The 14,223-nt window shown below is 42.3% G+C and overlaps 1 pseudogene; it reads right to left on the bottom strand.

The window, feature by feature from the left end:
• Positions 1-11,821: 11,821 nt before the first annotated feature.
• LOC118713417 lies at positions 11,822-14,019 on the bottom strand (annotated as a pseudogene).
• Between the last annotated feature and the right edge of the window lie 204 nt (positions 14,020-14,223).

The following is a 14,223-nucleotide window of genomic DNA, read 5'->3' as shown; positions in this document are numbered from 1 at the left end:
GTGGGTTTTTTCTTTTCTATTTCAGGAAAGTTTTCTGTCATTATTTCTTGAAATACTTTTTCCATGTCTACCTCAGTTTCCTTTCCTTCTGGAACCCCTATTATTCGAATATTATTTTGTTTTGTAATGTCCCAAAGCTCCCATAGGCTCTCCTCCTGCTTTTTAATCTTTTTTTCTAGAAGCTGCTCTACTTGGGTATTTTTTTCCATCTTATCTTCTAGCTCACTGATGCGGTCCTCTGCTTCCTCTAGTCTACTCTTGATGCTTTCTATTGAGTTCTTCATGGTAGCGATGTCATTTTTCATTTCTTCTTGGTTCTTCTTCAATTCCTCATGGTTCTTCTTCAGTTCCTCATGGTTCTTCCTCATTTCTTCTTGGTTATTGTCAAATTTCTCTTCCATTCTTTTTAGCCAGGCTATGATCATTATTCTGAATTCTTGCTCTGGTAGGCTGCTTACCTCGGGCTCGTTTACTTCCTTTTCTGGTGATGCCTGCTTTTCTTTCATGTGCGGACTATGTTTTTGTTTCCCCATGGCCTCTCTTCTCAGGATGTCTGGTTATGTGGTGTTCCTTCTCCTGCGTTGATTTAAAATTTCAAAATACAAACACTACCTGGTACAACACAAGAGGCACTTAACAGGAATATACTTACAATATTAATAACCTTTAGTAAAGGTGACCACTAGAGAAAGGCAACTTAGGGGATAGAAGGAAGAAAGGTAAAAATAAAATAATTTTAAAAAGTAAAAATTAAAATTAAAAAAAATTAAGTAAATAAAATTAAAAAAAAGAGGGATAAAGAGATAGAAAAAGAGGAAAAAAAGTAATGACAAAATAAAGTTGGAAAACAGGGAAAAAAAGAAAGGAGAGAGAGAGAGAAAGAGAGAGAAGAAGCAAACTAAAAGAGAAATGGGAAACAAACTATATATATGTGGAGAAAACTGCCATAGAACAACCACTAAACCCAGCTAATGCCAGTAACAATACTTGGAGATTAATACAAACTACAATATCCCCTATTATTAAGTAAGGCTATGATATACAGAAGTAAAAGATACAAACAAAAACAGAGTATTTTTTTAAAAAAAAATACAAAGCAACAATAACAACACAGTAATAAGCATAACAATTTCACTAACAAGCCTAAAAATTCACAATAATCAACCTTCACACAAACAATGCGAAAAGGATAGAGGGGAGAACAGTTTTTCTTTCTTTCTTTCTTTTTTTTTTTTTTTTTTAACTAGTTAATATAGTGCAGAGATTGGTATTTATACACTTGGATCAGGGGTTGGAACATAGGTCTATAAGTATAGTGAGAGTTTTAGCAGGGGGTATACAGAAAGAATAGAGGAAAAACTAAAGCCGGAAAGGGATAGGATAAACCGTAGACTAAAAGGGTGAAGTTTAGCAAGAGAGTGATGGTGTAAAGGTCGAGTTGAGATAGGGTTGAATGATGCTATAGTAGAGATTAAAATAGAATGAAGGTTACTCCCAAGGTAAAATAAAGAAAAAAAAATAAAATGGTACTGAAGAGGGAAAAAAAAAAATTGCAAAATAGCAGTAGTAATAGTGATGATAGAGATTGAAAAATGTAATAATTAAAAAGGTAAAATCAAGTAAGGAAAAAAAATCGTTTCTTAAGTAAAAGATATAAAAAATGAAGATTAAATAAAAGAGGTAAAAAATGAAAATAAAATAATAGTAAAATTAGCATAAAAATGTCCAGTAGTGGTCATTCACTTCCTCTGTTAATGTATTTGGCACTCCTGATTCTCGGCCCAAAAAGTCTTGCAGTTCCCAGCATTCCACTGCACCTCAGATTTGTAAGGCAATCCTTAATTTTAAGTAGACTATATCTTAGTTATTTGTGTCCATTTATTTTTGATTAATTAAAAGATAAAAGAAAAGAAAAGAGAAGGAAAAAAAAAAAGGGGGGGGGGCAGTTTGTAATTCAGCTCTTAGGTGTCAGTGTTACTGGTTTGACCTCCCAGTCTTTTTGGTTGCTCTGGCCTTCTTTCTCTATGGCTCTAGCTGGCAGGGTGCCAGCTGGCTCCCAGACTATCTCTTCTGGTACAGATCCCTTGTTTCCAGGAAGGCAATTTCCCCCTGCAATTTCCCCGGATATGTCCAACTGGGCAGTCCTTCCCTAGTATTCAGAAGCAAGGGGGTGAAGGGGATCAGGCACCAAGGTGTCCAGATGTTCCGCCCTTGGCGAAACAGCCGAGATTCTTAACGCTCTGTCCAGTGACCTGTGGTGTTTTAAACAAGTCCCGCTTCTGGGGAGGATTACGTCAAACCCAGCACTAGGTGTCGCTGCAGCCTTCTTTGGGTGCTGCTCGGCGGCCGGTAGTGCGTGCTCCCGGCTACCCTGAGGGAGGGGTTGGAGCTCCCAGGCTACCGTAGCTGCCTGGGCCGCGGGACCCCTGTCCCCTAGGCTGTCCCCGCAAACTCTGACCTTTCCGTGGGTGACCGAAGAACTCCCCGGATTCCACGCGCCTGTGCCGATTCGGGCTTCTCAGCTGCGTGATGGACCTCCCCGTTGTGTGTTTTTCCAGGCCTCAGGGATTCTCCTCCTTTCCTGGTAAGATGGCGCTGCCTTCTCTCCGCGAGAGCTCGCTGGGAGAGCCGCCGCAGCCGCGGCAGTGCTGGCCTCTTGGTCAGGAAATCTTGTCCAGCGGACCTTTCCTTTTATTTTTGGAGTATTTGTTTTAGGCCTGTGAAATATACCATTAGTATTTTAATAGGGATTGCATTAAATCTTCTACCATACAATCATGTCTGCATTTCTCTTTTTATCTCTGTGAAGTCCTCAGTGTTAGGTTTGGAGGAAGAAGCCATTGATCCTGGATTGTTCACTTCCTTTCTTCAAATGGGAAGTTGGCATTATAACTTTTCTTTCTATCCCCATAAAACTGTCAGTTGATTTCTCAACAGGAACATTTCAGGCCAGAAGGGATTGTCAACCAAGACTATTCTACCAAGCAAGGTTTTCATTTAAAATTGAAGAAAAAAGCTGAGACCGGTTTGGCTCAATGGATAGAGCGTCGGCTTGGGGACTGAAGAGTCCCGGGTTCGATTCTGGTCAAGGGCATGTAGCTTGGTTGCGGGCATATCCCTGGTAGGGGGTGTGCAGGAGGCAGCTGATCGATGACTCTCTCTCATCGATGTTTCTAACTCTCTATCTCTCTCCCTTCCTCTCTGTACAAAATCAATAAAATATATTTAAAAAAAAATAAAATAAAATTGAAGAAAAAAATAAAGAGCTTTCCAGACAAAATTATCTAAAGGCATTCACTACCACCAAACCATTATTGCAAGAATAAAATGACAAAAAGTACATACCTATCAATAATCACTTTAAATATAACTGAAGAGAGAGAAATCAAGATGGCGGCATTGATAAACACCTAAATTGTTGCTTTGCACAACAATTTCAAAACTACAACTAAAAGACAGAACAGACATCATCCAGAACCACAGGAAAGGTAGCTGAGTGGAAATTCTACAACTAGAAGGAAAGAGGAAAACTCACAGAATATAAGAGGAGCTGTAAAGGACTGAGGTACAGAGACACACACAGAGAGGAAGGGCGGCTGAGGGCCTGGATGGCATTCTCTGGAGGGAGGGGAAGGAAACCCCTGACTGGATTGCACCCCAGTTCCTACTGCACTGAATCCAAGTTCTGGGTGAAACTCTGTAAACCCAGGCTCATATGGAGGAAGTCTGGACTGTCAGGTAGAAAGGCAAACAGAGACTCAGAGACTCGGGGCTCAGGGAAGCCATGGCAGGCAAGGATTTGGATACATGCGTGCAGGGAAGACTGACTGCTGAGGTTGCTTCTAGCTTTCCCTAGTGGAAGGGAATCAGAAACTCCTGGCTGCACTGAACCCCAGTTCTGACTGCCCTGAACCCCAGCTTTGGGAGGTCCTTGGGGAATCTGGACTGTCAGGCTGAAACTCAGAGAAGCTGCAGAAGGCAGAGGTCTGGTAGCGCACACACATGGGTAGGGCTGACTGGAAATCAAGACTGTCTGTTCAGCCCTGAGACTCCACCCCAGCCAAGATAAGCACAGAGGCTTTTACAGTTTTGCAAATCTGGTCCTATAAGACTGTCTCCAATACAGAAGGTATCCCAGTGTAGACACAGCTGATACTCACATCCAGTTGACCTGGAGGTCAATTCCTCTCAGTGATACCAATAACAATCAAGATTTAACTACAACAAGGCTGTACACACAGTTCACAAAGGGGTTCACCAAGAGTGTCCACCTCAGGTGACTGGGGAGGCTGACCCACTGGGCCATATAGGACACCTAGCACACAAAGATACCCTATAAACTCAGTGGTTGAGGGTTGACCTATGAACCAGAAGGTCACGGTTCAATTCCCGGTCAGGGCACATGCCCAGGTTGCGGGCTCCATCCCCAGTGTGTGACATGCGGGAGGCAGCCAGTCAATGTTTCTCTCTCATCATTGATGTTTCTATCTCTCCCTCTCCTTTCATCTTTGAAATCAATAAAAATGTATTTTGAAAAAGTTAAAAATAAATAAAAGGATAAGCCATGCGTGGCTATGGGTGAGAAAAAAAAAAGTGAAGACAAACTAACAGATCACAAATGAAAGAAATGAAAGAAAATAAATAACTGCATATAGAATTCAAAACAATGGTTATAAGGTTTTTCAAGAATTTCCTAGAAAAGGCCAATAAATTTGGTCAAACCCTTGAGGATATGAAAAAGGACCAACTAAAAATTAAACATACACTGACTGAAATAAAAACTATTATACAGAGATCCAACAGCAAACTAGAGAAACATAAGAATCAAGTCAAAGATTTGGATTACAAAGAAGGAAAAAACACTCAATTGGGAAAGGGAAAAGAAAAAATAATTCAAAAAGTTGATGATAGTGTAAGAAGCTTCTGGGACAACTTAAAGGGTAACAACATCAGAATTATTGGGGTGCCAGAAGAAGAGAGAGAGCAAGATACTGAAAAACTATTTGAAGAAATAATGACTGAAAACTTCCCCCACCTGGTGAAGGAAATAGACTTACAAATCCAGGAAGCCCACAGAACCCCAAACAAAATGAATCCAAAGAGGATCACACCAAGACACATCATAATTAAAATGCCAAGAGCAAAAGACAAAGAGAGAATATTAAAAGTAGCAAGAGAAAAATAGTTAATTACCTACAAGGGAGCACCCATATGATTGTCAGCTGACTTATCATCAGAAACTATGCAGGCCAGAAGGGAGTGGCAAGAAATATTCCAAGTGATGAATAGCAAGAACCTATAACCAAGATTACTCTACCCAACAAAGCTATCATTTAAAATTAAAGGTCAGATAAAGAGCTTCACAGATAAGAAAAATCTAAAGGAATTCATCACCATCAAACCAGTATTATATGAAATGCTGAAAGGTATTCTTTGAGAAGAAGAAAAAGAAGAAAAAAAGTAAAGATAAAAATTATGATCAACAAATACATATCTATCAACAAGTTAACACAAAAATCAAGAGAATTAAAAATCCAAGGAACAGAATAAACTGGTGAATATAATAGAATCAGGGGCATAGAAAGGGAGTAGATTGATAATTATCAGTGGAAAAGGGATATGGGGAGAGCAGGAAGAGACTGGACATAAATTGTACACCTATGAATGAGGACAATGAGGGGGGAGGTAAGGAAGAGGGTGGGGTGGGAACCAGGTGGAGGGGAGCTATGGTGAGGGGAAGTTAGAGAAAGGAGAAACTATTGTAATAATCTGAACAATAAAGATTTATTAAATTAAAAAAGTAACTGTAAATGGATTAAATGCTCCAATCAAAAGCCATAGGATAGCTAAATGGATAAGAAAATGAGACCCATATATATGCTCTCTACAGGATACAAACTCAGAACAAAAGACACACACAGACTGAAAGTAAAAGATTAAAAAAAAAGTATTTCATGCAATGGAAGCAAACATACAAAAAAGCTGAGGTAGCAGTACTTACATCAGACAAAGTAGACTTTAAAGCCAAGTATAATAAGAGACAAACAAGGCCTTCACCAGTGTGGCTCAGTTGGTTGAGCATCATTCTTGCACCAAAAGCTCACTGGCTCGATTCCTGATTGGGGCCTATGCCCAGGTTATGGGCTCAATCCCTGTTGGGGTGCATGCAAGAGGCAACCAATTGATGTCTCTCACATTGATGCTTCTCTCTCTCTCTCTCCCTTCTCTCTCTAAAAATAAATAAAAACATATTATAACCATTATAACTGGTTCTGTAACTGGTTCTGCAAGACCAGTACCTGGGAAAGAGGTAGTGACTTAATTATAGGTTATCAAAATGATAAAGAGATTGATTCAATAAGAGGTTATAGTCCTTGTAAACATTTATGTACTCAACATGGGAGCACCTAAATTTATAAAGCAAATCTTGATAGACTTAAAGGGAGAGGTCAACAGTAATATAGTCATAGTAGGGTCTTTAACACCCCATTGACACCAATGCCTAGATCCTCCAGACAGAAAATCAACAAGAAAACAGTGACCTTAAATGACACACTAGACCAGATGGATTTAATTGATATTTTCAGAGCATTTCACCCCAAAGCTGCAGGACATACACTTTTTCCAAGGGCACAGAGTACATCTTCTAGGATAGATCACATGTTAGGACACAAAACAAGTCTCAACAAACTTAACATGATTGAAATTATGTCAAGCATCTTTTCTGACCACAATAGTATGAAACTAGAAATCAATTAAAGAAAAAACTGAAAAGCACATAAACACAGGGAGACTAAATATCCTGTTACTACACATTGAATAGGATAACAATGAGATCAAGGAAGAAACCAAAAGACACCTTGAGACAAATAAAAGTGAAAATATAACAACCCCAAATTTATGAGGCACAGAGAAAGTAGTTGTAAGAGGGAAATTCATAATGTTACAGAAGACTAAGAAGACTAAGGACACTTCTGAGGAAGTAGGAGGGACACTGTTTAATACACCAGCAGACTCATCTGAGTGAAGGAACACGCATGGGGCCCTCTCTTATATCTCCCTCCCTGTGATCTTTGTCCCACAAACATGGGTTATGCTTCCTGTCCTTTTCGGTCTTGCAAAAAGGCCCCCAGGTGTTGGGGGTCTCCAGGCCATATCTGATGGTCTGGTCTGGAGTCAGAGTTAATAGCCCTCCCTCCGGGCAGACCACAGTCCAATGGCCTCTGTAACCAGTTCTGCAAGACCAGTACCTGGGAAAGAGGTAGTGACTTAATTATAGGTTATCAGCAATGTACACAGCTTGCTGACTTGGATTCAGATCACTAGCTTCCAAATATGAGGGTTACATTGGATTACCCCTTTTAGCCTCCTCAATAACATTACAGACTTACCTCAAGAAACAAAAAAAAATCTCAAATAAACAATCTAATCTTACACCTAAAGGAACTAGGAAAAAAAAAGGCAAAAAAGCCCAAAATGAGAAGAAGAAAGGAAATAATAAAGATCAAAGCAGAAATAAACAAAATAAATTCTAAAGGACAATATAATAGGTCAATGAAACAAAAAACTGCAACTTTGAAAAAATAAAGGTTGATAAAGCTTTAACAAGACTAATCAAGAAAAAAAGAGAGGATCAAAATAAATAAAATCAGAAATGAAAGAGGAGAAGTAACAAGACATCAACTAGAAATACAAAGGATTATATGAAAATATTATGCCAAAAGATTGGACAACCTAGAATAAATAAATAAATTTCTAGAAACATACAAACTTCCAAGACTGAATCAAGAAAAAACAGAAAATCTGAACAGAACAATTACAACTAATGAAATCAAAGCAGTAATTAAAAAAATCTCCCAACAAACAAAAGCCCTGGACTGATGGCTTCACAGGTGAACTTTACCAAACATTCAAAGAAGAAATAGTACTTAGCCTTCTCAAATTATTCTGAAAAATTGAAGAGGAGGGAAAACTCTCAAGCCTATTGTATGAGATCAGCATTATTCTAATTCCAAAATCAGATAAAGAAACTACCAAGAAAGAAAATTATAGGCCAATATTCCTGATGAACATAGATGCAAAAATCCTCAACAAAATATTAGCAAACCAAATTCAGCAATACATCAAAAATATCACACCAGGATCAAGTGGTATTCATTATAGAATGCAACTTTGATTCAATATCCATGAATCAATTAACATGATACCACATAAACAACGTGAAGGATAAAAATCCTATGGTCATATATATTGATGCAGAAAAAGCATTCAACAAAAATCCAGCATCCATATTTTATAATAAAAGTATAATATGCAAATTGACTGAACAGTGGAATGACAAAATAAAAACGTTTTGCACAGCAAAGGAAACCATCAATGAAATATAAATGTGGTATAGTTTCAATTTTGCATGTATCTGTCCAATTTTTCCAGCACCACTTATTGAATAAACTGTCTTTATACCATTGTATGTTCTTGCCTCCTTTGTAAAAAAGACAACTCACTGAATGGAAGATGATATTCACTAATGATATATCCAATATGGGGTTAATGTAAAAATTTGTAAAGAACTCATACAACTCAACACTAAAAATCAAACAATCCAATTAAAAAATTGGCAGAGGACCTGAAAAGACACTTCTCTAAAGAGGGCATAATGGATAGCCAATAGACATATGAAAAGATTCTCAGCATAACAAATCATCAAAGCAATGGAAATTAAGATATCACCTCATAGCTGTCAGCATGACTATCCTATCTAATAAAAGAGTAATATGCAAATTGACTGTCACTCCAACACACAAGATGGCTGCCCCCATGTGGACACAAGATGGCTGCCACAAAATGGCTGGCAGGGGAGGGCAGTTGGGGGTGACCAGGCCTGCAGGGGAGAACAATTAGGGTGACCAGGCCAGCAGGGGAGGGCTGTTAGGGGAGACCAAGTTGGCAGGGAGGGCAGTTTGGGGAAATTGGGCCAGCAGAGGATCAGTTATGTGTTGATCAGGCTGGCAGGGGAATGGTTAGGGGGTGATCAGGTTGGCAGGCAGAAACAAGGAGGGGCAATCAGGCAGGCAGGCAGGTGAGCGGTTGTGAACCATCAGTCCTGGATTGTGAGAGGGATATCCAAATGCCCGTTTAGTTCTGATCCAAATGGGATCGGACCTAAAAAATGGGCAGTTGAACATCCCTTGAGGGGTACCAGATTGGAGAGGGTGCAGGCTTGGCTGAGGGACACACACACACACACATGCACACGCCCCATGCACAAATTTCGTGCACTGGGCCTCTAGTAAATTAATAAACAAAATAGAAACAGACTCATAGATACAGAGAATAGACTGGTGGCTGCCAGAGGGGAGGAGAATTGAGGATTGGGTAAAAAAAGGTGAAGGAATTAAGAAGTACAAATCTGTAGTCACAAAATATTCCCAGTGATATAATATCACCATTTGTAATATCATCAATAATACTGTACTAACTATGTATGGTTCAAGTGGGTGCTGGAAATATCAAGGGACCACCCTCTAAAAGTATATGATTGTCTAATTACTATGTTGTACATCTGAAACATACAAAATAACATTGAATGTTAACTTATTGAGGCACTATTTGGATGCACCAGGAGTAGGACTTTACCATCAGGAGTAGGACTTTACCACCAGGAGTAGGACTTTAAGACACTGCTTGATGGAGCTGACAGTCTAGGGTGGGGATTGCAGAGCCATGCTGTGTTGAGGGTCTGGGAGCAGAATCCTATTTTTCGAGTAGGCAAGGGCCAGAGTCCTCCTGGGGAGCTTAGTTTCTAGAGGAGAAACATCTTGAACTATAGCCTCAAGGACTTTGAAGTGCAGGCTGTTGGTCAGTACCTTTCAGTATGGAAGGTGTTCCCACTGCACACGGAGCAGCTGACTGACCAAACAGTGAGGCAGAATTCCCTGGGCCCAGAATGCGATTGGGGGAGCCATTGACTTGATGGGCACATGGTGGCCCAGTGCTCTGGCTCCCTAGATATGTGGGCTTACAAGGTCAAGGCAGCTTCTGGATCTCAGTGTGTTCTTGCCCTGGTCTGCATCTGTCCAGAAACTAAATGGGTCATATCCTACAGGTGGAGAGTATCAGGGCTCTGATCTTGAGAGAAGAGGGACCCAAATGGCAGAGCCCTTACCCTCCATGGGATACAGGGTCTGTTCTGGGCCCCAGGCCTCCCTAATGGTCTGAATACTATAGGCTGCTATAGGCCAAATGCGTGTGTCTCCTCCAATCTTCAAATTCTAAGTGCTGATATATTAAAATATCCCCAAGTGATAGTATTTGGAGGTGGGACCTTTGGGGTGATTAGGTCACGAGGATGAGGCCCTCATGAATGGGATTAATGTCTTTAAAGAAACCCCAGGCAGTTCCTTGGCCCTCTGCCATGTAAGGACAGAGAAAGAACAAGAGGTGGACCGTCACTGGACACTGCGTCTGCTGGCATCTTGGACCCCCAGCTTTGAAAGTGTGAGACATCAGCTTGTCTTGTTTGTAAACTGCCCACTCTACAGTAATTTGTTATAACATCCTGAAGGGACTAAGATGGTGACCTTGGGCAAGTCTCTTCACCTCTTTATCCCTGTTTCCTTTTCAAGCCTCAAATTCAATGATCAACTGTGGGGACCTCTCCAGTCCTGAGATTAGAGCAGAGACCCCAAACTTCACCCTCCCTGACCACCCTTCCCCATCTCCGGAGCCAGGGATGGAACCCTCAGCACACCTTTGGTGTGACATATGATTGACAAGTGCAATCTTAAGCCCCAGCTTCCCCACTCCCCCTTCCTGCTGCTGATGTGCAGCTCAGAGTGGGTTGACTGCCAAGTCAAGTAATCAGGAGGTAATAGCCTGGTATCGGATGAGCCCCCAGGGCTGGCAGTCGAGCCTGGAAAACTCCATCCCCATGCTGCCTGTGCCATTCACAATCAGGAAAGTAATCGCATAAAGCTGGCTGGCTCGGATCATACCCAGCCTGACATGCACAGTGTAGGAATTGCTGGCACCCTGGTCTGATGAGGTTATTAGACCCTGCTTGGGGCTAGGGCTGCCCAGAGTGCCAGGCGTGCTGTGATTCACTTGCCCATGCAATCAGATGCTGTTTCCCACCTGCAGGGAGACTCTCACAGCCTCCTGCCCCAGCACCCCTGCTGCTCCCCTCGGGCTTCCTGACACCTATACCCGTTGCCTCTGTCCTCCCCCTGTCTGTCCATCCTTGCTGAAATTCTCATGAAGTGCTGATTTTATTGCGACAAGTGGCAGTTCATTTTTTAAGGTAAATAATTAAAAGGATCAGTTATTTTAAATGTTGATAGTACCATAATTCATCAAAATAATTTATAATAGTTAACTGCCTCTTAAATATGATTTTATAAATGATGCCTTCTGAAGCTAAAAGTCATGTGGATTCAATCAGTTTGTTTAAAATTAACTGTCTCCTCTGAAATCTTCTAAGAAGGAAATCATGACAAATTCCTGATCAGATAAACACAATTTCATTATTAAAGAGGATTTAAAAGAAGCATGAACTAATTTGAATAGACCTAGCAATTTCCTGGGTTTTATTCTTCTGTATAAACTTGACTCTTTGTATGAAATCTGTATTTTGGATTCCTACCACAAGCAAGAAATTCCTTAACAGCAGCCTAAAGACTATCTTGGTGACACATACTTCACCTGATGCCCACGGGGTGCCCCAATATGGGCAGTGTTCCTGCTCTCACCTCTGCTAATCTCCCGTGGAACCCCCATAGCTGGACAGGCATGATGAATCACCATTCCAGCCTTGGCATTCACCCTAACCTTCCAAATGCCATTGCTGAGAGGAGGCGCTGTCACAGATCACCATAGCAACATGGCGTTGTGACTCAGTGGATCAGCCACTCTCAGGCACTGTCCAATGGACACCTAGGACAGCCGATCACTCTTCCCAAAGGCCCACTGCTGGGATCCTCCTGACCTGTGGCACTTCATGAGACGTGGTGGGTCTGACGATTGAGTTTCCGACATATCCAGGCAATGGAGATTACTTAATATCAGGTCAGACTCCATTATATATGCACATCTGATTTGGGTCACCGAAGTCACATGCCTTAAGCGGTGCCTTCTGACTTGGGTGGCCCTGGGCCACCAGACCTTGCTGGTCTGTGGGTGATATAGCCTTCCATGTTGAAGGACATTGGAGCATTTGGCTTCTGTTGATAAAAATGGGTTGCTGGGGTTGGCAGTGGGCCCAGATATTTGCATCTCTGGGCAAATGCTATCCAAATACCATTTAAGTGATTTACAGTCTAACTTCTTCCTCAATTCAGCACACTCACTGATATTTCCATAGCTTTTTGTCCTCAGATCAAATTTTTACAAAATATATATTTTTAATGATTTCAGAGAGGAAGGGAGAGAGAGAGAAACATCAATGATAAGAGAATCATTGATTGACTGCCTCCTGCATGCCCCTCTACTGGGGATCAAGTCCACAATCCGGCATGTGCCCTTGACTGGAATCAAACCTGGGACCCTTCAGTCCACAGGCAGTCACTCTATTCACTGAGCCAAACAGTTAGGGCCAGATCAGATCTTAAGGAACAATACTGCTCCTCATATTTATCCAACCAATCATGTGCCAGCCTCAGGGAGCTCTGTGTCACGGTGTCCTGGCCTTTAGGAGAACCATGTTGGCTTTTCCCAAAAAAATGTGTCTGACTCCAGAGCAAGGGACCAGAGGAGTTTACTCCACACACCCAAACCTGAAAGGAAATGTCTACGTTTTCTCCCCTCAGGTTTCCCTGCCACTGTCATACTGCCCAAGGCCACGGAAACAATCCTCTAGCTATTGCAGGTGACTTCCCTGGTACAGTAGCTCCTTCCCGTTCTCTGAGCTCAGATAGGGGAGCCAGACCCCATTTGAAGTGTAGCCCCGCTGGCCCTCCACACACCCCCTGGGAGGAGTTGTAGGCCAGCTAGTCCGCACTGATCCGGACTGATCCTCCCAAGTGGCAGCCAGCTCCTCCCAGTGGCTGCACAGGGGCACCAGGGCTTCTGCTGCATGGGCCACGCCAGTCCCTCTCCCTCCAATAATCCCTCACATGTTGTTTCTTGTTATTTACTTTTTCTAGGGAGGTGTTTTTGGACGAATTCACCTAGTTCTCCTTTCAAATCCTGGAAGCCACTGTCTTCAGCCAGGAGGGTGACTTATGGGAGAAGCGGCTGGTATGTGGTCCTGGACACTGTGTGCAGTCCAGAGTGGAGCGAACAAAGGCTTTGTTGTAGAAACAAGTAGGAGCACTAGTGACGGCAGCTCCATCGGGTAGGACTACCCAGGGCACTCCCTGGTCTGCCCATCATTAGGGGAGCCCAAGCCATAGCTAATGAGCTTGTGGAAGGCATACCTCTGACACCCGGGTCTCTCAGCTCCTGGTCATGCTGATTAAAAGTCACGCCCAACTGAGAGGAGCATTTCCTGCTGCCTTTTCTGCATCTTCAGTCTGATGATCTACCACACCATCAATCTCGTTTGCTTTGAACTGTAATTCTTTTTAAAAAAATAAATATTTTTATTGATTTCAGAGAGGAAGAGAGAGGGAGAGAGAGATAGAAACATCAGTGATGAAAAAGTATGTATGTGTCCTAACTGGGAATCAAACCGGGACCCCTCAGTCTGCAGGCCGACGCTCTACCCACTAAGCCAAACCAGCTAGGGCTGAACACTAGATTTGGACCTCGGGTGAGGTGGAGACAGAATTATAAATATTTGGGGAATTGTCTGTGGGGCCCAGACCCTAGATGGGCACATTCTTAAGTGGCTGAGCCAACTCACTGACGTTGAAATAAACAGAAGGCAAGCGATCCAGCTCTCAGATGCAAAAAGGCATCCATAACAGAAACAGAGAACTTGATGCTTCCCATCATGGACATCGCAGAGTTGAAGGGTCATTTTCACTTTCCTGGAGCAAAAGCTGCTGGAGCCTTAAACTGGGGCTGGAGGATGGGCGTGAACTGGCACGGGGATGCAGGCGCCGAGGTGGGGACGCTTCTGTGGGCATTACCTCCAGGAACTCCACCAGGTCTTCAAGGTGAAGGTAACGATCCCAGGAGAGACTCTGGCAAATCCCGATGCGGCGAGGCAGGATGCCGGCCCTCTGGGACCAGGGCTGTGGTGTCTTCCTCACGCCACAGTCCAGGTCCACCCAGCAGGAAGAG

Source organism: Pipistrellus kuhlii, unplaced genomic scaffold (genome assembly GCF_014108245.1).
Source record: "Pipistrellus kuhlii isolate mPipKuh1 unplaced genomic scaffold, mPipKuh1.p scaffold_m20_p_9, whole genome shotgun sequence".
In the NCBI taxonomy this organism is placed as follows: Eukaryota; Metazoa; Chordata; class Mammalia; order Chiroptera; family Vespertilionidae; genus Pipistrellus; species Pipistrellus kuhlii.
The sequence above is the reverse complement of the archived record's forward strand: the minus strand, read 5'-3'. Positions and strand labels throughout refer to the sequence as shown.